General features: G+C 42.1%; 1 protein-coding gene across 1 annotated transcript in view; it reads right to left on the reverse strand.

Moving 5' to 3' along the window:
* SLC9A9 (solute carrier family 9 member A9) overlaps positions 1-25,891 on the reverse strand; it is a 1,444,260-nt gene that overhangs the window by 600,040 nt on the left and 818,329 nt on the right. The window lies entirely within an intron of this gene.

Raw genomic sequence — 25,891 nt, forward strand, 5'->3', positions numbered from 1 at the left:
ACACTTTATGCAGTTAATAGCCCTCTGTGTCTGTACTGTTACATACTTAGGCAGTTAACTGGTTCATGCAGCTTTACATGAACACCCGAGCCTTACACTATGGCTGGTCCAAATAACTAAAGCAATTGTTACCATCCACCTCTCGTGTCTCCCCTTTTCCTCATAGTTTGTAAGCTTGCGAGCAGGGCCCTCACTCCTCTTGGTATCTATTTTGAACTGTGATTTCTGTTATGCTGTAATGTCTATTGTCTGTACAAGTCCCCTCTATAATTTGTAAAGCGCTGCGGAATATGTTGGCGCTATATAAATTAAATTATTATCATTATTATTATTATTTATTTACTGCAAGGTATTTGCTTACTAAGTCTCTATCTTGGGTTTTGTCAGCTTATAATTAGCTGGGCTGGCAAGGTGTCACCTATGTGCCGCACAGATAATGTCATGCTAGGCCAGCAAATCAAAACCCCAAGCTAGGGAAATGCAAGCTCAGAAAATAAGCGCAGCTCCTGTTCACCACCAGAAAGCAGTTACGGTACCTGGACCGTGGTTCAATCCACTTATATCTAATAGACAGATCTATATCTATTAATTTCTTGGATGCAGAATTTTAACAGCAGATTTAGGCAGTGGAACTAAAGACACAGGTAGAGAAACTATCGTTTCTGTTGCCTGAGGGCCAGTTGTGATATTCATAAATTTCACATCACGAGAGCTCCAGTGTTCTATATAGTTAATGGGATTTTTTGTTGCCTTTCTTTAAACATGCTTATATTGAAAAATAGAGACCTTTGTACTTACTAATGCTTTATGCTACTAAATGTGTAGGATATATCTGACTATTTAATGAGGACTACTCAGCACCAGTAAATACAGCTGGTAGCAATTTACATCTCCTTTTAGCTGTCTGTATTATTAAACTACAGTGATCCATCAGGTGAAATTCATCCAGCATGGTTTAGCTCTTGAGTACAGAATAGTTCAGACATAATCAATCTCTAGGAGACAACAATAGACTCTGGAAGCCGGAGGCAGCAGAACGGTCTAAATACTCTCCGATGGGAAGACCCCAGTGTTGAATACAATCATTTCAATTACAATTTTTGAGAATTACATCTAATGTTGTGAAAATAAATAAAAATTAATCAATTAATGGTAATCTGTGAACCATGTGTAAATATACTTAAAACTAGTCACCAACATCTACTATATAATTGTCTAAGGGTCAATTCCGTCTTTCTGTCCTTCTGTCTGTCACGGATATTCATTGGTCGCGGCCTCGGTCTGTCATGGAATCCAAGTCGCTGATTGGTCTCGCCAGCTGCCTGTCATGGCTGCCGCGACCAATCAGCGACGGCCACAGTCCGATTAGTCCCTCCCTACTCCCCTGCAGTCAGTGCCCGGCGCCTGCTTCATACTCCCCTCAGTCACCGCTCACACAGAGTTAATGCCAGCAGTAATGGACCACGTTATGCCGCGGGTAACTCACTCTGTTACCGCTGCAATTAACCCTGTGTGACCAAGTTTTTACTATTGATGCTGCCTATGCAGCGTCAATAGTAAGAAGATCTAATGTTAAAAATAATAACAAAAATAAAAAATCATTATATACTCACCTTTCGCGACGCTCCGGTGACCGCTCCATGCAAGCGTCAGGCTCCGGTGCTAAGGATGGTGTGCGACAAGGACCTGCCATGATGTCACGGTCATGTGACCGCAACATCATCACAGGTCCTGCGCGCCTGCGCGAGGACGTGCCATGACGTCACGGTCATGTGACCGCAATGTCATCACAGGTCCTGTACGCCTGCGCGAGATGGACCTGCCATGATGTCACGGTCATGTGACCGCAACGTCATCACACCCTGGAACCGGAAGCTGCCGCATGAACCATGCACAGGCAACAGAACAACAAGGGGCCCTCGGATCGGAGGGTGATTATATGTTTATTTTTTTAACCTGGCTGGGCAATATACTACGTGGCTGGGCAATATACTACATGGCTGGGCAATATACTATGTCACTGTGCAATATACTACGTCGCTGGGCAATATACAACATCACTGGGCAATATACTATGTGGCTGGGCAATATACTACTTGGCTGGGCAATATACTACGTGACTGGGCAATATACTACATGGCTGGGCAATATAATACATGGCTGGGCAATATACTGTACTATGTGGCTGGGAAATATACTACGTGGCTCGGCAATATACTATGTGGCTGGGCAATATAGTACGTGGCTGGGCAATATACTACGTCACTGGGCAATATACTATGTGGATGGGCAATACACTACATGGCTGGGCAATATACTATGTGGCTGGGCAATATACTATGTGGCTGGGCAATATACTACATGGCTGGGCAATATACTACATGGCTGGGCAAAATACTGTGTGGGCTGTGCAATATACTACGTGACTGGGAAATATACTACGTGGTTGGGCAATATACTACGTTGCTGGGCAATATACTGCGTGGCTGGGCAATATACTACGTGGCTGGGCAATATACTACGTGGCTGGGCAATATACTACGTGGTTGGGCGATATACTACGTGGTTGGGCGATATACTACGTGACTGGGCAATATACTACGTGACTGGGCAATATACTACGTGGCTGGGCAATATACTACGTGGCTGGGCAATATACTACGTGGCTGGGCAATATACTACGTGGACATGCATATTCTAGAATACCCGAGGCGTTAGAATCGGGCCACCATCTAGTTCAAAATAAATGCATAAATAACAAAAACACAATCCATCAATACTATTAATGTAGAATGAGGCAGATAACTTTGTGTGAGTCACTGTTTCATAGGAATTAACCCAAACTGACTATCTGTTCCTTTGCACAATTTGGCATTCGAAGAGAAGGCTACAAACATGTTGATCAATGTGGGTCTTTTTTAATATGGTGGAGTAATGTGGGAACAAATAAGAATCTGCAGCTTTTTTTGCATGAAGTTAAAAAGCATTGAGCATTATATAAAATTGATAATCTTATAAATGGCAAATGTGAATACAAATATCCAATGGTGTGTTCAATAGAATATGGAGCTAAGAGCATCAAAGTTGAAAGAAGGTGAAAAAAGTGTCAGAGAACCTCCAAAAGCAGATGAGTGGAAGCATGTGACCAAAAGAAGCAAGAAGACCATGGAGAAATCACCAACCACACAACTGAAGAACCGATATCAAATCTTTGTAGAGGATGAAGATGGCACACCTAAGGATGAAGCAATACCAGCAAGCAAAAAAGAAAAGGGCACACAGCAACAAGTGACAGCAAAAAGTACAGCCAAGAAGCAACGAAGAGTGGTGGTGGTGGGAGACTCACTACTGAGAGGCACAGAAGCAGCCATCTGCAGACCGGACATAACTGCAAGAGAAGTATGCTGCCTTCCAGGTGCGATGATCAAGGATGTGACCGATAGGATACCAAAGCTCTTCAACTCCAAGGACGTCCACCCATTTCTTCTGATACATGTTGGCACCAATGACACGGCAAGGAAGGACCTACCGACAATCTGCAAAGACTTTGAAGAGTTGGGGAAGAAAGTAAAGGAACTGGATGCACAGGTAGTTTTTTCTTCTATCCTTCCAGTAGACGGGCATGGCACCAGGAGATGGAACAGGATCCTTGATGCAAACAACTGGCTAAGACGATGGTGCAGACAACAAGGATTCGGATTCCTGGACCACGGTGTGAATTACTTGTACGATGGAATCCTCGCCAGAGACGGACTACACCTCAACAAACCTGGGAAACACACATTCGCCAGAAGACTCGCTACACTCATCAGGAGGGTGTTAAACTAGAAGAAGAGGGGACGGGAAGAAAAACATTAGACTTGAACAAACAAGATCCAGGAAAACATACTCAGAAGGGAGGTAAGAACATTTCTAAAACAATCCACAGCGAGGAGATTGGAACAAAACAAAATCCTCTAAACTGCATGCTTGCAAACGCCAGAAGCCTGACAAACAAGATGGAAGAACTAGAAGCAGAAATATCTACAGGTAACTTTGACATAGTGGGAATAACCGAGACATGGTTAGATGAAAGCTATGACTGGGCAGTTAACTTACAGGGTTACAGTCTGTTTAGAAAGGATCGTAAAAATCGGAGAGGAGGAGGGGTTTGTCTCTATGTAAAGTCTTGTCTAAAGTCCACTTTAAGGGAGGATATTAGCGAAGGAAATGAGGATGTCGAGTCCATATGGGTCGAAATTCATGGAGGGAAAAATGGTAACAAAATTCTCATTGGGGTCTGTTACAAACCCCCAAATATAACAGAAATCATGGAAAGTCTACTTCTAAAGCAGATAGATGAAGCTGCAACCCATAATGAGGTCCTGGTTATGGGGGACTTTAACTACCCGGATATTAACTGGGAAACAGAAACCTGTGAAACCCATAAAGGCAACAGGTTTCTGCTAATAACCAAGAAAAATTATCTTTCACAATTGGTGCAGAATCCAACCAGAGGAGCAGCACTTTTAGACCTAATACTATCTAATAGACCTGACAGAATAACAAATCTGCAGGTGGTCGGGCATCTAGGAAATAGCGACCACAATATTGTACAGTTTCACCTGTCTTTCACTAGGGGGACTTGTCAGGGAGTCACAAAAACACTGAACTTTAGGAAGGCAAAGTTTGACCAGCTTAGAGATGCCCTTAATCTGGTAGACTGGGACAATATCCTCAGAAATAAGAATACAGATAATAAATGGGAAATGTTTAAGAACATCCTAAATAGGCAGTGTAAGCGGTTTATACCTTGTGGGAATAAAATGACTAGAAATAGGAAAAACCCAATGTGGCTAAACAAAGAAGTAAGACAGGCAATTAACAGTAAAAAGAAAGCATTTGCACTACTAAAGCAGGATGGCACCATTGAAGCTCTAAAAAACTATAGGGAGAAAAATACTTTATCTAAAAAACTAATTAAAGCTGCCAAAAAGGAAACAGAGAAGCACATTGCTAAGGAGAGTAAAACTAATCCCAAACTGTTCTTCAACTATATCAATAGTAAAAGAATAAAAACTGAAAATGTAGGCCCGTTAAAAAATAGTGAGGAAAGAATGGTTGTAGATGACGAGGAAAAAGCTAACATATTAAACACCTTCTTCTCCACGGTATTCACGGTGGAAAATGAAATGCTAGGTGAAATCCCAAGAAACAATGAAAACCCTATATTAAGGGTCACCAATCTAACCCAAGAAGAGGTGCGAAACCGGCTAAATAAGATTAAAATAGATAAATCTCCGGGTCCGGATGGCATACACCCACGAGTACTAAGAGAACTAAGTAATGTAATAGATAAACCATTATTTCTTATTTTTAGGGACTCTATAGCGACAGGGTCTGTTCCGCAGGATTGGCGCATAGCAAATGTGGTGCCAATATTCAAAAAGGGCTCTAAAAGTGAACCTGGAAATTATAGGCCAGTAAGTCTAACCTCTATTGTTGGTAAAATATTTGAAGGGTTTCTGAGGGATGTTATTCTGGATTATCTCAATGAGAATAACTGTTTAACTCCATATCAGCATGGGTTTATGAGAAATCGCTCCTGTCAAACCAATCTAATCAGTTTTTATGAAGATGTAAGCTATAGGCTGGACCACGGTGAGTCATTGGACGTGGTATATCTCGATTTTTCCAAAGCGTTTGATACCGTGCCGCACAAGAGGTTGGTACACAAAATGAGAATGCTTGGTCTGGAGGAAATTGTGTGTAAATGGGTTAGTAACTGGCTTAGTGATAGAAAGCAGAGGGTGGTTATAAATGGTATAGTCTCTAACTGGGTCGCTGTGACCAGTGGGGTACCGCAGGGGTCAGTATTGGGACCTGTTCTCTTCAACATATTCATTAATGATCTGGTAGAAGGTTTACACAGTAAAATATCGATATTTGCAGATGATACAAAACTATGTAAAGCAGTTAATACAAGAGAAGATAGTATTCTGCTACAGATGGATCTGGATAAGTTGGAAACTTGGGCCGAAAGGTGGCAGATGAGGTTTAACAATGATAAATGTAAGGTTATACACATGGGAAGAAGGAATCAATGTCACCATTACACACTGAACGGGAAACCACTGGGTAAATCTGACAGGGAGAAGGACTTGGGGATCCTAGTTAATGATAAACTTACCTGGAGCAGCCAGTGCCAGGCAGCAGCTGCCAAGGCAAACAGGATCATGGGGTGCATTAAAAGAGGTCTGGATACACATGATGAGAGCATTATACTGCCTCTGTACAAATCCCTAGTTAGACCGCACATGGAGTACTGTGTCCAGTTTTGGGCACCGGTGCTCAGGAAGGATATAATGGAACTAGAGAGAGTACAAAGAAGGGCAACAAAATTAATAAAGGGGATGGGAGAACTACAATACCCAGATAGATTAGCGAAATTAGGATTATTTAGTCTAGAAAAAAGACGACTGAGGGGCGATCTAATAACCATGTATAAGTATATAAGGGGACAATACAAATATCTCGCTGAGGATCTGTTTATACCAAGGAAGGTGACGGGCACAAGGGGGCATTCTTTGCGTCTGGAGGAGAGAAGGTTTTTCCACCAACATAGAAGAGGATTCTTTACTGTTAGGGCAGTGAGAATCTGGAATTGCTTGCCTGAGGAGGTGGTGATGGCGAACTCAGTCGAGGGGTTCAAGAGAGGCCTGGATGTCTTCCTGGAGCAGAACAATATTGTATCATACAATTAGGTTCTGTAGAAGGACGTAGATCTGGGGATTTATTATGATGGAATATAGGCTGAACTGGATGGACAAATGTCTTTTTTCGGCCTTACTAACTATGTTACTATGTTACTATGTAAAGTTCTTCTCTTATATAGTCAATGCTCATGCTGGCAGGCCAGGTTGTCTCACAAAACTTGATCAAAAAGTTAAGTTAATATTGGAACTTTTGTTCATGGAGATTAGTCATAAATAATGATAATTTCAAGGAAATAAAACATAATAATGGATACAAAATGCAACATAATGCAAACGTCTTATAGAGTTTGTAACAAATTATAAAGAAATGGTCAAGAAAGGTTTGAGAATAGCACATGAAGGTTTTTACAATATTCCACTGTCTCATATTTACTCTGAAATACAGTATTTTACAGTAAAACCAGTCTGCCATCTCATACTAGATTATTTTTAATTATTAAGATATAGATTTATAATGAAAATATGTGACAACCTGAGACAGGAGCAGAATAACTAGCTATTTTTTTGGCAATTAAAAGTTTGTCCTGTGTGTTATTTTTATACATACATAGTCTCATTGCTAGAGCCTGATTCTTCACAAGAAGGAAGAAAATCTCTGCAAATGACAAATGTTTTCGCAAAACCCGTAAGGATAGGTCATATGAGAATATTCTGACAATTTAATTAAGTTGGAAACATTGATCTTCCTGGCCCGTGTGCTTAAGTGGGAGTTTCTTAATAATGTGAGGCAGAAACAACAAACACAACTGTCAATGTGGGGGAATAGCATCCTGCATAAGGTTTGGCAATGCAAGTATTAATGTAACTAAAAATCTATCATGCACAAGAAGTCGTGAAATGTATTTCCCCTGTGAATATGTTCCATGCTCGGTGTAATCTCTGTCAATAAAACAGGTCTCATTTTGAAATGGAATAAAGAAGACACAAATTAATAATTCAGCTAAAGTGTTTAAAGTGTTCCTGTTACTAAGATTTTCTTATTAATTATTTATGGGCAGGGTCAAATATGAAAAGGCAATACTGATTGATTAGATAAGTTATTATAAGAACTTTCTCTTTGCCCCTACCAGTGACATGGGTTTTCCATATTATTGTATATATCCTAGATCATTGTTAGGCACCAGTTCACTCTCCAATAAGGGCAAAGTTTAGCTTCCCGTGGGAAGGCCATTGTCACTATATATGATTGAGCAAAACTAGAGGGATTCAAAATTCAGTTAGGAAAAGACTTGGTAAACTGTGGATCGGCTGAGACTCAGGGATCCCAATGAAAGATATTTGGGGATTAAAAGTTGTCAAAAGTCAGCCAGCCTAAAGTACACTCCGTATGGTTGGACTTTCAACTACTCTTGCATGTTTTGGTGCACAAAACAGGAACAGTCCGTTCATGGCTACATTGAAGCTTCTACATCTGATGACCAGCTGTTCTCTCTTTTGCTATATTTAGAGTGTATTAGAAGAGTCACTTCTACCTGGACTACCCACTTCTTAAGGCTCTCTTACATGCGATAATGTCTCCTTGAAAACTGGTTCCAGATCAATGGTTTCAAAAAAGCAGTGATCAGCTGATAAATGAGTCTTAAGCTACTACAGTGTTGCTGTATATAGTAAAAATCGATGTCAAGTATGACGTTCAGTGCATCATGAAGCGTTAAGGGGTTTAACACACAGTCTTGGTAATGTCAATGTGAGCTCTGTTGTGAATTCTGTTTTCGAACTACCTCCTGTGGTCATGAATGGTACTTCGGCGAGTTCTGTCCATGGACTCCCTCTGGTGGCTGTGAGTGGAACTGCTGCTTCTGAGGTTCCTTCCACAGGTGCCGTAGTTTATTCGTTGGCTGGCTGTTCTATTTAACTCCACTCAGATCGTTACTCCATGCCAGCTGTCAATGTTCTTGTACTGGTTCAGTTCGCTCCTGGATCTTTCTGGTGACCTGTCTACTCCAGCATTAGCTAAGTCCCTGCTAGTTATTTATTTGTTCATTGTTTCCTTGTCCAGTTGGCTATCATGATTTTGTCTTGCTAGCTGAAAAAGCAATAGTGTGCAAAAAACACACCATATATATACCCCCTGGCTCAAGACAGAATCAGCTGTGGAGGATATCCACTAATAAAACATAACTTTTAATATTAAATGCTAAAAACTGCACATCCAACAGGACACAAACGAAAAAAACATACAAAGTGCTCAGGTGAACCAGTGCTCAATAAAAAAGAATGGTTGGATCTCACCCAAGCTGCCGGACACTGTATACTTCCGTACGACACAGTAGAGATCCAATTAGATGAGGAGGGGCAGGGCTGAAGTAGTATGTCTACCCTGTAACCCCTCTGTAACTCCTGTCCTAACAAGGACAGGCCCCAAATGGACCTTGCTCTAAGGGACCAGCCCACCCAATATGTGTAAAGGCAGAGTCCCAAAACCTCTTGAAACGTAGAATCTTCCTCCCTGTCTTGCTAGCTGGAAGCTCTGGGATGCAGAGTGGCACCTCCGCACCATGAGTCGGTGCGGAGGTCTTTTTGCACACTCTGCGTGGTCTTTTGTAGTTTTTTGTGCTGACCGCAAAGATACCTTTCCTATCCTCAGTCTGTTTAGCAAGTCTGGCCTCCCTTTGCTGAAAACTGTTTCATATCTGTGTTTGTGACTTTCATCTTAACTCACAGTCAATATATGTGGGAGGCTGCCTTTTCCTTTGGGGAATTTCTCTGAGGCAAGGTAGGCTTTATTTTCTATCTTTAGGGCTTGTTAGCTCTTAGGCTGTGAAGAGGCGTCTAGGTCATGTTAGGTACGCTCCACGGCTATTTCTAGTTGTGTGATAGGATTAGGGGTTGCGGTCAGCAGAGCTCCCACTTCCCAGAGCTTGTCCTGTGTGAGTTTAACCATCAGGTCGTTCCGGGTGCTCCTAACCACCAGGTCCATAACAGAGCTCATCACAAAAACAGATTTTAACTAGTGGTAACAAACAGCATGCTTACACCTTTCCCAACATCCACTGTACTTGTACGACGCAAGGTGGGAGTGGGTGTATGGAGCATGATCTTGAAGTGAGCTCATGCCATCTCTGGCAGATAATGGCTGTGACTTACAGTCAGGATCTGTTTCTAACAGCTGATTATGTACCGGCGCTTTGCCCATAATTGTTAACCTGTAATTGCCACTGTCAATTTCTGACAGTGGCATTAATAGCGTGCTCCAATGTTATTCTATGCGCCGATACATTGCTTTGACAGCCAGGGGTCTGTTAAAGACCTTTGTGTCTGTCATCATGGAGCCCCGCTGGAACACAGTCTGTGACAGGACTTCAAAGTAGACTATGATTTAGCTATATATATCAATAATGTGCACAATTCCAAGTTCAAGACTACTAATGGGACTAAAAAAAAATACTAAAAAGCAAAAAAAAAAAATAATTTTAAAATGTATGGGGAAAAAAATCATACCCATTTCCCTATTAGAAATAAAGATATTTAAAAAAAAAGTCCAATCTATTAAATTATTTAACTCAATTGTTATAAATAAAAAGTCGTATTAATGTCTGCCCAGCAGCCATGACAAGACACATTTCTTTGCTGGGAACCTAGCTTAATGTGATTCCTTTCCTAAAGTGCTCGGTCAGAGATCCTATGCACGCCAATATCAAAAGATTGTTACAGTAGTTAGTTATGGCTGATGGATTACCGGCATCAGCTTTTATAGTGGTACTGATAGTCTTACCTGATTGGTTGCGCTATACCATGTGATGTGATAGCAGCAAGATATTATGTAGAAGCATGCACAGCTGCACCCGTCATCATGTGAGCTCTCTTTTGCTGCTACAATCTTAAGCAATAATTGAAATGTGGTTTGTGGTTTTTTTTGTTGTTTTTTTTTTATATTACAATTCAGGCATAGAAAATAGCAAATTGTTTGAAGTCACCTGGGACTTTTATGCAATTTTACACAAATTCAATTCACATCAAATTGATTCATTCATCTTTTGTCAGTTTTAAAGAGTCTACACAAAAGAGAGAATATTCTTCCTTTATATGTTTCCTTCTGTTTTAGATCTAGTTCTGGCTTCGGCTCAAAAAAAAAAAATCATGCTAAATGTGTGATTTCAGTCCAAATGATAAACCAAATCCAAATAATGTGTGCTGTTGCCTAACCACACCACTCACTGTGGCCAATGGATGCCCAAATGTTATGGTAAGTCAGGTGGCCATTAGCCACCTTGGGTTGGCGTTGAATGGAACAGTGTATTCAACTGCATGTTTGGTCTCACTCTTATAGGCAAAAAAAAAGAATTTAAATGAAGGCCAAAAAGGGCCAATAACAAGCTACATACAGAAAAAACAACGTTACTAAAATAGGGGATGGGTCCCACCAGTCAAGCTAAAGCCATAATTTTAGGCCGAGTCCGACTAGTTAAGCCAAATGGAATGAAACTAAATTCCAAGATCGAACCAGCTAAGGATGAGACTCAACAGTTAAACTCAGAGGAATAGCTCACTAGCTAGAACATACAGGTTGATAATTCAAAATCATTTAAGGGAAGAATGACAGAAGTGATGGGGGTGGGACCTTAACACCTATAATGTAACAAATGTAAGTGTAATGGTAATAAGAATAAAAATTATAAAGATGTAAATCAGAAAGGACAACACATAGCTTGCTCTCAAAGATTTTACAGATTTTGGCATCAATGACAAGATAGCTGAACAACATAGATTTGAATGAAGCTCATTTAAGTATATCTTATGGAGTGACAGATGAGCGCATAAGACAACAGAACATAATGTCAAAAGTACAAACTGTATATAAAATCCACAGAAATATAAAGTTCAATAAAAATGACAAACATTTAACAGCTATATATGCAAAATTAACACAAGGTGCTTATAATATACTGAACATCACAGATCTAGAGCTCAAGATATCTAGAGACAATACACAGACTGTATTTATAACCCTCGCAAACACATTTTGTATGTGTCATGCTGATAAATCTGATTAAGTTTGGAATCTATTTTTGTACAGGCAATTCCCCATATGTCCGCTAAGAAAAACAGATTCACGTTAATGCAATATTATATGTAACATTAAATTTTCATAAGCTTTCCTGAAGCTTCAATTGAATTCTTCAAAAATGAAATTACAGAGCACAGAATGTTCCTACATCACACAATGAGCGAACTGTAACAAACAATACACTTGCAGTTCAAGCACACTTCAAGCAGAAAACAAAGTCTCTAAAGCGACTTGCACAGTAATTACACTCCTGAATGATGTGTATTAGTCCTAAACAAATAATAATTTATGTTCAAAAGGCACCTATGGAATGTTCTAGAAATTAATAGTAATGTTATGCTGCACTGTAAAAACGCAAAGTTTTTCTTTCTTTATTTCTTAATTCCTAATTCTCGAACTAAAGAAAAAAAAATAATTACGACAGTCATAAAAAAAAAGAAAAACAATCCCAACAATTCTTCACAAAAATAGAAAAATATTTATTCCAGTGATGCCCAACAGCATTCATACATCCCTCATGCACGTCCTCAGAGCATGGCAAATGTATAATGTGCAGTCGCATTTCACATAAAGATAAAAATTGGTATGTTGACTGGTCTGCTCAGATACACCAAAGAGCTTGTTTTCTTTCTCCACTGTTATGGGGTACTGCGGTATCTTTCCCATCATCAAAATTTGTGCTATTTGTATTCCTGTATGGATTTATGTTTTTTAGGTTATGTCTGTGGTCTTTAAGAACTTAATAGATATATTACTAAAGATAAGAACACAACTCATATTATCCAATTAAAAAAAAATGGTTTCATTTGTCAAGCTTGTTTTGGGGTTAAAGAAGCACTCCTGATAAACATTTTATCCACCAAAACTGTTCTAGATATGTCTATAAGTGCAGTAACATGAAAATACTTACCAATTAAAGCCTTCCCCAGTTTACAGCACTGCTGCACTCTTTTTCTGGGTGACTTCAAATCAGACTTGACGGATCACACTGTGTCATGATCCCAATGGCAGGGGATCACAAAAGGACAAGCACACAAAAAAACAGAACAAGCTCTAGGGTGATGGAAACTGAGCTGACCGCGATCCTGAACCTAATTCACAACACTAGCAGTAGCCGGGAAACGTGCCTACGATGATTCTAGACGTCTCGCGCCAGCCGAAGGACTAGCTTCCCCTATTAGAAGAAACAAAGACCTCTCTTGCCTCCAGAGAAACACCCCACAGAAATAGCAGCCCCCACATGTAATGACGGTGAAATGAGAGGAAAGCACATACGTAGTAATGAAAACAGATTCAGCAAAATGAGGCCCGCTAAAACTAGATAGCAGAGGATACAAAAGTGAACTGCGCGGTCAGCGAAAAACCCTACAAAAAAACATCCTGAAATTACCTGAACTCATGTGCCAACTCATGGATCATGAGGAGTAATATCAGCCCACTAGAGCAACCAGCAACAAGGAATCACATAACTGCAAGCTGGACTAAAACAAAAATAAAGCAAAACGTGGAACAGGAAAATCAAAAACTTAGCTTGTCCTGAAGATTACAGAAGCGGGAAGGAGAGGTAACAAGACACACTGATTACATTGATCGCCGGCGAGGAAATGACAAGAAAGCCAGGTTAAATAGGAAACTCCCATATGCTGATAGAACAGGTGGACACCAGAGACCGCAGAGAACACAAGTCACCCAGTACCATCTGTAACCACCAGAGGGAGCCCAAAAACAGAATCCACAACAGTACCCCCCCCCTTGAGGGGTCACCGAACCCTCACGAGAACCACCAGGGCGACCAGGATGAGCCCTATGAAATGCACGGACCAAATCAGCAGCATGAACATCAGAGGCAACCACCCAAGAATTATCCTCCTCACCATAACCCTTCCACTTGACCAAATACTGAAGTTTCCGTCTGGAAACACGAGAATCCAAGATCTTCTCCACAACATACTCTAATTCTCCCTCCACCAGCACCGGAGCAGGAGGCTCAAGCGAAGGAACAACAGGTACCTCATACTTCCGCAACAACGACCGATGGAACACATTATGAATAGCAAACGATGCCGGGAGATCCAAACGAAATGACACAGGGTTAAGAATTTCCAAGATCCTATAGGGACCGATAAACCGAGGCTTGAACTTAGGAGAAGAGACCTTCATAGGAACAAAACGAGAAGACAACCACACCAAGTCCCCAACACGAAGTCGAGGACCCACGCGGCGACGGCGATTAGCAAACTGCTGAGCCCTCTCCTGGGACAACTTCAAATTGTCCACCACATGACTCCAAATCTGATGCAACCTATCCACCACCATGTCCACTCCAGGACAATCAGAAGGCTCCACCTGACCAGAGGAAAAACGAGGATGAAACCCTGAATTACGAAAGAAAGGAGAAACCAAGGTAGCAGAACTAGCCCGATTATTAAGGGCAAATTCGGCAAGCGGCAAAAAGGTAACCCAGTCATCTTGATCAGCAGAAACAAAACACCTTAAATAAGTTTCCAAGGTCTTATTAGTTCGTTCCGTCTGGCCATTCGTCTGAGGATGGAATGCAGACGAAAAGGACAAATCAATGCCCATCTTAGCACAGAACGTCCGCCGAAATCTAGACACAAACTGGGATCCCCTGTCAGAAACAATGTTCTCCGGAATCCCATGCAAACGAACCACATTCTGAAAAAACAGAGGGACCAACTCAGAGGAGGAAGGTAACTTAGGCAAGGGGACCAGATGAACCATCTTAGAAAAGCGGTCACACACAACCCAGATGACGGACATTTTTTGAGAGACAGGGAGATCCGAAATAAAGTCCATGGAAATGTGCGTCCAAGGCCTCTTCGGGATAGGCAAAGGTGACAACAATACACTGGCCCGAGAACAGCAAGGCTTAGCCCGAGCGCAAACTTCACAAGACTGCACAAAAGAACGCACATCCCTCGACAAGGAAGGCCACCAAAAAGACCTGGCCACCAAGTCTCTAGCACCAAATATTCCAGGATGACCTGCCAACGCAGAAGAATGGACCTCGGAGATGACTCTACTGGTCCAATTATTCGGAACAAACAGTCTTTCAGGCGGACAACGATCAGGTTTATCCGCCTGAAACTCCTGCAAAGCACGTCACAAGTCTGGGAAGACAGCCGACAAAATCACCCCATCCCTAAGGATACCAGTGGGCTCAGAATTTCCAGGGGAATCAGGCACAAAACTCCTAGAAAGAGCATCCGCCTTCACATTCTTTGAACCTGGCAGGTATGAAACCACAAAATCGAAACGGGAGAAAAACAGTGACCAACGAGCCTGTCTAGGATTCAGACGCTTGGCAGACTCAAGGTAAATCAGATTTTTGTGATCAGTCAAGACCACCACACGATGTCTAGCACCCTCAAGCCAATGACGCCACTCCTCAAATGCCCACTTCATGGCCAAAAGCTCCCGATTACCAACATCATAATTCCGCTCAGTGGGCGAAAACTTTCTAGAAAAGAACGCACATGGCTTCATCACCGAGCAATCGGAGCTTCTCTGTGACAAAACCGCCCCCGCTCCAATCTCAGAAGCATCAACCTCAACCTGAAAAGGAAGCGAAACATCTGGCTGACGCAACACAGGAGCAGAAGAAAACCGGCGCTTAAGTTCCTGAAAGGCCTCCACAGCCGCAGGAGACCAATCAGCAACATCAGCACCCTTCTTAGTCAGATCCGTCAAAGGCTTAACAACACTAGAAAAATTAGTTATGAAACGACGATAAAAATTAGCAAAGCCCAAGAACTTCTGTAGACTCTTAAGAGATGTAGGCTGCGTCCAGTCACAAATAGCTTGAACCTTGACGGGATCCATCTCAATAGTAGAAGGGGAAAAAATATACCCCAAAAAAGAAATCTTCTGGACTCCAAAGAGACACTTTGAACCTTTTACAAACAAAGAATTGGCTTGCAGGACCTGAAACACCTTCCTGACCTGCTGAACATGGGACTCCCAGTCATCAGAAAAAACCAAAACATCATCTAAATACACAATCATAAATTTATCCAGATATTCACGGAAAATATCGTGCATTAAGGACTGGAAGACAGAAGGAGCATTAGAAAGTCCAAAAGGCATCACCAAATACTCAAAATGGCCCTCAGGCATATTAAATGCGGTTTTCCACTCATCACCCTGCTTAATCCGCACAAGATTATACGCACCCCGAAGATCAATTTTAGTGAACCATTTAGCCCCCTTAATGCGAGCGAACAAATCAGTCAACAATGGCAAAGGATACTGATATTTGACCGTAATCTTATTCAAAAGACGGTAATCTATACAAGGCCTCAAGGAACCATCTTTTTTGGCCACGAAAAAAAAACCTGCTCCCAAAGGAGATGAAGATGGACAGATATGTCCCTTTTCCAAGGACTCCTTAACATAATCCCGCATAGCAGTATGCTCTGGCACTGACAGATTGAACAAACGACCTTTAGGAAATTTACTGCCAGGAATCAAATCTATAGCACAATCGCAAACCCTGTGAGGAGGAAGCGAATTGAGCTTAGGCTCCTCAAAAACATCCCGATAATCAAACAAAAATACCGGAACCACAGAAGGAGTAGATGAAGCGATAGAAATCGGAGGTGCATCATCATGAACCCCCTGACATCCCCAGCTTAACACAGACATCGTTTTCCAGTCCAAGACTGGGTTATGCGTTTGTAACCATGGCAGACCAAGCACTAAGACATCATGTAAATTATACAGTACCAGGAAGCGAATCACCTCCTGATGAACGGGAGTCATACGCATGGTCACGTGTGTCCAGTACTGAGGTTTATTCATAGCCAAAGGTGTAGAGTCAATTCCTTTCAAAGGAATAGGGACTTCCAGAGGCTCCAGACTAAACCCACAGCGGTTGGCAAATGACCAATCCATAAGACTCAGGGCAGCACCTGAATCCACATAGGCATCGACGGAAATGGCTGATAATGAACTAATCAGAGTCACAGACAGAATGAACTTAGACTGTAAAGTACTAATGGCAACAGACTTACCAACCTTTTTTGTGCGTTTAGAGCATGCTGATATAACATGAGCTGAATCACCACAATAAAAACACAACCCATTTTTCCGCCTATAGTTTTGCCGTTCACTTCTGGACTGAATTCTATCACATTTCATTGTCTCAGGTGCCTGCCCAGAAGACACCGCCAAATGGTGCACAGGTTTGCGCTCCCGTAAACACCGATCAATCTGAATAGCCATAGTCATAGACTCATTCAGACCTGTAGGCGCCGGGAACCCCACCATAACATCTTTAATGGCCTCAGAAAGGCCATCTCTGAATTTTGCAGCCAGAGCGCACTCATTCCACTGAGTAAGCACCGACCATTTCCGAAATTTCTGACAATATATTTCTGCTTCATGTTGCCCCTGAGAGAGAGCCAATAAAGCTTTTTCAGCCTGAATCTCTAGGTTAGGTTCCTCATAGAGCAAACCCAATGCCAGAAAAAACGCATCCACATTGAGCAACGCAGGATCCCCTGGTGCCAATGCAAATGCCCAATTCTGAGGGTCACCCCGCAGGAAAGATATTACAATTTTGACCTGCTGAGCAGGGTCTCCAGAGGAGCGAGATTTCAAAGAAAGAAACAACTTGCAATTGTTCCTAAAATTCAGAAAACTAGATCTATCTCCAGAAAAAAACTCTGGGATAGGAATTCTAGGTTCAGACATAGGAGCATGTACAACAAAATCTTGTATATTTTGAACCTTAGCAGCAAGATTATTCAGGCTGGAAGCCAAACTCTGGACATCCATGATAAACAGCTGAGGTCAGAGCCATTCAAGGATTAAGAGGAGGTAAGACGCAGCCAGACTGCAATTAAGGCTAGGCAGCAAACTCTGAGGGAAGAAAAAAAAAAAAAAAAAACTTCCTCAGACTACTTTTCCTCCTACTTCAGCCAATATGATTACCACTTTTAGGCCGGCGATACTGTCATGATCCCAATGGCAGGGGATCACAAAAGGACAAGCACACAAAAAACAGAACAAGCTCTAGGGTGATGGAAACTGAGCTGACCGCGATCCTGAACCTAATTCACAACACTAGCAGTAGCCGGGAAACGTGCCTACGATGATTCTAGACGTCTCGCGCCAGCCGAAGGACTAGTTTCCCCTATTAGAAGAAACAAAGACCTCTCTTGCCTCCAGAGAAACACCCCACAGAAATAGCAGCCCCCCACATGTAATGACGGTGAAATGAGAGGAAAGCACATACGTAGTAATGAAAACAGATTCAGCAAAATGAGGCCCGCTAAAACTAGATAGCAGAGGATACAAAAGTGAACTGCGTGGTCAGCGAAAAACCCTACAAAAAACCATCCTGAAATTACCTGAACTCATGTGCCAACTCATGGATCATGAGGAGTAATATCAGCCCACTAGAGCAACCAGCAACAAGGAATCACATAACTGCAAGCTGGACTAAAACAAAAATAAAGCAAAACGTGGAACAGGAAAATCAAAAACTTAGCTTGTCCTGAAGATTACAGAAGCGGGAAGCAGAGGTAACAAGACACACTGATTACATTGATCGCCGGCGAGGAAATGACAAGAAAGCCAGGTTAAATAGGAAACTCCCATATCCTGATAGAACAGGTGGACACCAGAGACCGCAGAGAACACAAGTCACCCAGTACCATCTGTAACCACCAGAGGGAGCCCAAAAACAGAATCCACAACACACTGGGGTTTAAGTGTGGACTGGCAGTCACATTCACAATGTAAGTCTCCAGAGATTCATTCCAAGCCTCTACAGGTTAACACTGGTCAAAAAAGCACAGCCCTATACACTGGTTCCTGTGAGAGCCGATAAAGATAAGGAGCAAAGAGATGACCTAATAGAGGATTGGAGCAACACTGTATACGAGAAAAAGAAGGAGCTTACGAAGTATGTTAAAGGAGATGTCCACTACTTGGACAAGATCTTTTCATTCTTCATGTTTGAACTCATTAAAATAAAAAGCACCTATACTCACCTCCCGTGCTGGCGGTGTCAGCACTTGTGTTCCTGAGGCTCACACGAGGTTGATATGTCACCTGAGCCCAATCACCGCTGATGTCACTGTCTCGCCGTCGGACAAACTGAACATCAAGAAGAAGTCAGAGAGCAGCTCAGAGCTGATAACAGCTGATCGTGGGTGGTGCCAGGTGTTGGTTCAATCTAACATTGATGTTTTATCCTGGGCACCATGATTTTTACTCAAGTATTACAGTATATATAATAGTTGATTATGCCTACGCAGGTTCAAATCCTATATGGTGACTAAAAAATACAGTGAAAAAAGAAGAGTCAGTATTGGCAAATCCATAAGAGTTCGGTCTATGAAAACATAAAATTATATAACGCATTATTTAAACGTGAAAAAAAAACCAAAAAAAAAACACCAATAATGTGGTGGCTTTCCAGTCACTGCAAGCCAAAATAAAACTCAATAAAAAGTGATCAAAACATCATGTATGCCTTCATACATCACCATCAACCGAAAACTAAAAATGTTACAGGTCTCAACTAATGTTTTCTACAAAGTTCATAATTTTTTAGAAGCCACTAAAATAATAGATAATTTTGCATGCTTGGCATCAGTGTGGTCGTACTGACCTGGAGAATCGTGTCACCAGGTCATTTTTACAATAGAAATTAATTCCATAAAAAAAAAAAAAAATCCACAATCGAGGAATTTTTGTGTTACTTTCTCATTTCACCTCACTTTGATTTGTTTTCCCATTCTTCAGTATATTTTATGGTAAAATGAATGGTGTCATTCAAAACTAAAACATGTCCCACAAAAATGAGCCCTCATACAACTATGTCAATGGAAAAATAAAAAAAATTAAACTGCTTTCTACAATGCCAATCTCGCATCAGCTATTGACACAGATGCCCCTCTCGTTCATGGCAGAGTGCGACGTATCAATAGACAACCCTGGCACAATAACACCACTAAAAAGCTCCGGCAAGTGTCCAGGGTTGCAGAGCGGTGTTGGAAGAACATACTTTCGCAAGACAAATTCGCTGCATTCAAACAGGCAACACTTGCTTTCTAAATCTGCTCTCACCTCTGCTAAAGAGGCCTACTTCACAACCCTCGTATCTTCACTATCCTACAACCCCAAACAGTTGTTCAAAACCTTTGACTCCCTACTCCGCCCCCCACTGCCCCCTACAACCTCCCTCATCTCTGCTGAGGACTTTTCCACACATTTTAAAAATAAGATCGACCAAACAAGGCAAGTCTTCATTGTTCAACCACCACAACCCCTATGTCTACCAGACCAATGCCCAAACCCCATAAACCTCCCTATTCAACATCACTGAAGAGGAGCTTAACCTTCGTCCGGCTGAGTAGGTACAATTGTAACTATTCCGTTTTAAAATTGCAATAACTTTTTTTTTTCGAAAAGCCGTAGAGGGCTGAAATTTCATGACATCTCTGCAGTTTCAATAAAATATATATGAAGGTACAATTGTACCTCTGCAGCCTATTAACGTTGTAAAATTATGCAGCCTGACGAAGTTTAATTGTCTCCTCTCCAAATCGCCCCTCACCACCTGTGCGCTCGACCCCATCCCATCCCACCTCCTCCTCAACCTCACCGTCACTCTTATCCCATCCCTAACCCACCTCTTCAAGCTATCACCAGCTTCTGGCACCTTCCCTTCTGCTTTCAAACATGCCACAATCACACCTATCCTTAAAAGGCCAACCCTCGATCCAACTGCTATGTCCAGCTATTGCCCAATATTGCTGCTCCCATTCGCTTCCAAACTCCTGGAGCAGCATGTCTACGCTGAACTTTCCTTCCACCTCTTATCTAACTTGCTCTTTGACAATCTACAATCTGGTTTTCGCCCCCATCACTCAACTGAGACAGCCCTGACCAAAATTACTAGCGACCTTCTTACAGCCAAAGCTAACAGACAATACTCTATACTCCTCCATGTAGACCTGTCCTCTGCTTTCGACACAGTTGACCACAGCCTCTTACTACAGATCCTTTGGCATCAAAGACCTCGTCCTATCCTAGATCTCCTCATACCTTTCCAAACGCACATTCAGCGTCTCCCACTCCCACACTACCACCTCATCCCATCCTTTCTCTGTTGGAGTCCCCCAAGCCTCTATTCTAGGACCCTTACTCTTCTCAATCTATACACTTGGTCTGGGACAACTCATAAAGTCCCATGGATTCCAGTACCACCTTTATGCTGATGACACTAAGGTCTACCTCTCAGGCCCAGACGTCACCTCTCTGATGTCCAGAATCCCAGAGTGTCTATCAGCCATATCCTCCTCCTCTCGCTTCCTCAAACTCAATGTGGACAAATCTGAACTCGTAATCTTTCCTCCTTCTCACAGATCTTCCTTACCTGAGGGGTGGAGCCGCATATTCATTTCTGTAATGGGCGGCCCCACGTGACCGAATACAGGAGAAGCTGCGGCCAGGACAGGACACGGCGAGGGAGCCGGGTGAGTATTTTAATAACAGCAGGCGGGCGCGCAGGGGGTGGGAGGGGCTTGGGGACAGGGATCTTTATTTTAAAAACGAGAAACAAAAAAAAAAGGATTTTTCATATCTTCTCTACAGCAAACTCTGCTGCAGAGAAGATATGAATGGCGGCTTCAGCACCAGATGCAGGGGACAGCGCTTATCTCTAGCACTGTCTCCTGCATGGTGCATGTGGTACCCAGTCAGCACACGGGTGGCACACGTGTGCCGCACGTGTGCCACACTGATGTGCCACAGAAATGCACAGGCACACAGACAATTCCGGTACCAATTTTTCTGGTACCGGAATTATCTGGACGTGTGGGACTGCCCTAAGGCGGCATGACCGCTGAAACACGTATGATTTTAAATGCACTTTAAGACTGGAACTGGTATGAATTACCCGTTTTTGTGTCTCTGTATATAAAGATGGATTTTGGACTTATGTGCTTTTAATGAAAATGGAATAAAAGTTATTTTTTATGGATATCACCCACGCTGGACTTCTCCTTCACCTTCATGCTACTTGCAGTACTGCATGATCCGCACAGTGGAACTGAGAGGAGGTGAGCTGATCTTTGTTGCTGTTTTTCTGAACTTTACTTAATGTGCCAATTCTGGGTTCTTTGCCATCCACATTCCTTCTACATTCTGATATAGATCACCTAATGCAAAATACGTTTCACTTAATGCCTTTGCTTTGTAGGAAGGGTTGCTCGTGTTATGGCAAGTAGTGATAAATCAGTAACATAGAACTTGTGCTTGGAGCATCTATTGAGGCCAACTGGCACATAGAGGTTTAACTTTAGAGATAGGACCATTGGGTACACCTTGTAGCGGTATTATGGCTTATATGTTTGTTTGTTTTTAATCAAAAGAGTGCTAACTAAGTTCCCTATGTTATTTATAAGTATTATTACTATTTACTTATTTTGATTATATTCTAGGGTATGTTTGTTAATGGCCACAGTGTGAAATTAAACCTACACATTGCACTTAGATCAATATTTGTTCCAGCTCACTTTTTTGGGTTCGCTTTAGATTTTTGCACTTTGTACATATAGGGTCATGGCTCTCACTTTTTGGTCTGTGCATGTAATTTATACGTATATAATTCCACAGATAGGTGTCCTGGGTCCCGCTCCCCCCCCCCCTATATATTGAGGCCAGCTGGCACATATAGGTTTTACTTTAGAGATAGGACTATCCTGAGTGGGTACACCTTGTTGCAGATGGCTTATTTGATCAAAACAGTGTCAACTACGTGCCTTATGCTATTTACATGTACTATTTACCTACTGCATGGTATTTGTTCATTTTGCTTTATTTTAAGGTTATACAATATTATAGAACATGTAGAGTGTTTTTTATGTATGTATAACAATTTTAGTTAATGTGCCAATTTTGGGTTGTTTGCCATCTTGATTCCTTTTTCATTCCGATAAATTTTGCCAAATGCAAACTACATTTCCCATAATGCCTTTGCTTTGCAGGGGACGGTGGCACTTCATCACATTGCTCTTAACTCCTATTCCATGGCAACTACTGATATCAGTGAAATAGAATTTGTGCTTGGCTATAGCCTCAATACTGGTAGTAAAACCTTGGCAATTGTTAAAAAAGCAAGGTTTATGTTGTCCCCTCCCAAAAAGTGGGTATTCCATATTATTTCTGGGGTGCTGACAAACACAGCTTAAATGACCTGGCTTGGGGCATTTGCAATATTGGTACAGTCCCCTAATACAGTACATATGACCGATTCTCAGTTTATCCTATGTGATTCAACTTCAGTCCATGCCCCCATCTTCAGATGGAGATTAGCTTCTCCCTGTCAGCTCTTAGCATTATAAAGCTTCATCTCGAAATAGAAATCAGATTCTACACACAGCACTTCTAGATGTAGGCAGGCAGTGTGGGTAATGTGAGCTTTTAAACTCAGCAGCTGAGTACTGTATATCACTGCTATTTCACAGCTCTCTTATATAAAGCAGGAACATTGGGGTATATTTATGAAAAAGTGACAAAGAGGGTAGAACTGGGTGGACTGGGTCTGACCACCTAGGAGGGATAGGTGGTGATTTGATCCTGTAGTTTATACAAGTCAGAGGCTGACGTCCTGGGAACACATGATGGTTTGTGGTGGCCAAACTGCAGCTCAGATTACAACGCTGATGAGAATGATGCAAAAGAAAATACACTGCTCAAAAAAATAAAGGGGACACTTAAACAACAGAATATAACTCCAAGCAAATCAAACTTCTGTGAAATCAAACTGTCCAATTAGGAAGCAACACTGTTTGACAATCAATTTCACATGCTGTTGAGCAAATGGAATAGACATCAGATGGGAATTATTGGCATTTAACAAGACACACTCTATAAAGGAGTGGTTCTGCAGGTTGGGACCACAGACCACATCTCAGTACCAATGCTTTCTGGCTGATGTTTTGGTCACTTTTGAATGTTGGTTGTGCTTTCACACTAATGGTAGCATGAGATGGACTCTACAACCCACACAAGAGGCTCAGATAGTGTAGCTCATCAAGGATGGCACATCAATGCGAGCTGTGGCAAGAAGGTTTGCTGTGTCTGTCAGCATAGTGTCCAGAGGCTGGAGGCGCTACCAGGAGACAGGCCAGTACACCAGGGCATAGGAGGGCATCAACCCAGCAGCAGGACCGCTAAGTCAGCCTTTGCGCGAGGAACAGGAGAAGGACTGCCAGAGCCCTGCAAAATGACCTCCAGCAGGCCACAAATGTGCATGTGTCTGCAGAAACGGTTAGAAACCGACTCCATGAGGATGGTCTGAGTTGCCGACGTCCACAGATGGGGGTAGTGCTCACAGCCCAACACTGTGCAGGACACTTCACATTTGCCACAGAACACCAGGATTAGCAAATGTGCCACTGGCGCCCTGTGCCCTTCACAGATGAAAGCAGGTTCACACTGACCACATGATACAGACGTGGCAGAGTCTGGAGATGCCGTGGAGAGCGATCTGCTGCCTGTAACATAATAATAATAATAATAATAATAACATCTTTCAGCATGGCAGTGGGTCAGTAATGGTGCGGGGTGGCATTTCTTTGGAGGGCCGCACAGCCCTCCATGTGCTCGCCAGATGTAGTCTGACTGCCATTAGGTACCGAGATGAGATCCTCACACCCCTTGTGAGACCATATGCTGGTGCGGTTGGCCCTGGGTTCCTCCCAATGCAGGACAATGCCAGAAGCTCATGTGGCTGGAGTGTGTCAGCAGTTCCTGCAAGATGAAGGCATTGAAGCTATGGACTGGCTCGCTCATTCCCCAGACCTGAATCCGAATGAACACATCTGGGACATCATGTCTCGCACCATCCACCAACATCACATTGCACCACAGACTGTCCAGGAGTTGGCGGATGCTTTAGTCCAGGTCTGAGAGGAGATCCCTTAGGAGACCATCCACCGCCTCATCAGTAGCATGCTCAGGCATTGTAGGGAGATTATACAGACACGTGGAGGCCACACACTACTGAGCATCATTTCCTTGTCTCAAGGCATTTCCACTGAAGTTTGACCAGCCTGTAACTTAATTTTCCACTTTGATTTTGAGCCTCATTCCAACTCCAGACCTCCGTGATTGAGTTGTGATTTACCTTGATCATTTTTAGGTTTTATTGTTCTCATTGTATGTAATGAATAAATATTTACAACTGGAATATTTCATTCAGTGATACAGTGCCTTGCAAAAGTATTCGGCCCCCTGGAACTTTTCAATCTTTTCCCACATATCATGCTTGAAACATAAAGATACCAAATGTAAATTTTTGGTGAAGAATCAACAACAAGTGGACTGCAATTGTGAAGTTGAACAAAATTTATTGGTTATTTTAAATTTTTGTGGAAATTCAAAAACTGAAAAGTGGGGTGTGCAATATTATTTGGCCCTTTAACTTAATACTTAATTGCACCACGTTTTGCTGTGATTACAGCTGCAAGTCGCTTGGGGTATGTCTCTATCAGTTTTGTACATCGAGAGGCTGAAATTCTTGCCCATTCTTCCTTGGCAAACAGCTCAAGCTCAGTCAAGTTTGATGGAGATCAATTCTGAACAGCAGTTTTCAGCTCTTTCCACAGATTCTCGATTGGATTGAGGTCTGGACTTTGACTTGGCCATTCTAACACCTGGATACGTTTATTTGTGAACCATTCCATTTTAGATGTTGCTTTATTTTTTGGGATCATTGTCTTGTTGGAAGACAAATCTCCATCACAGTCTCAGGTCTTTTGCAGACTCCAACAGGTTTTCTTCAAGAATGGTCCTGTATTTGGCTCCATCCATCTTTCCATCAATTTTAACCATTTTCCCTGTCCCTGCTGAAGAAAAGCAGGCCCAAACAATGATGCAGCCACCACCATGTTTGATAGTGGGCATGGTGTGTTCAGGGTGATGAGCAGTGTTGCCTTTACGCCAAACATATAGTTTGGTATTGTTGCTAAAAAGTTCGATTCTGGTTTCATCTGACCAGAGAATCTTCTTCCACATGTTTGGTTTGTCTGCCAGGTGGCTTGTTGCAAACTTTAAACAACACTTTTTATGGATATCTTTGAGAAAT

This window comes from Ranitomeya imitator, chromosome 5 (genome assembly GCF_032444005.1).
Source record: "Ranitomeya imitator isolate aRanImi1 chromosome 5, aRanImi1.pri, whole genome shotgun sequence".
In the NCBI taxonomy this organism is placed as follows: Eukaryota; Metazoa; Chordata; class Amphibia; order Anura; family Dendrobatidae; genus Ranitomeya; species Ranitomeya imitator.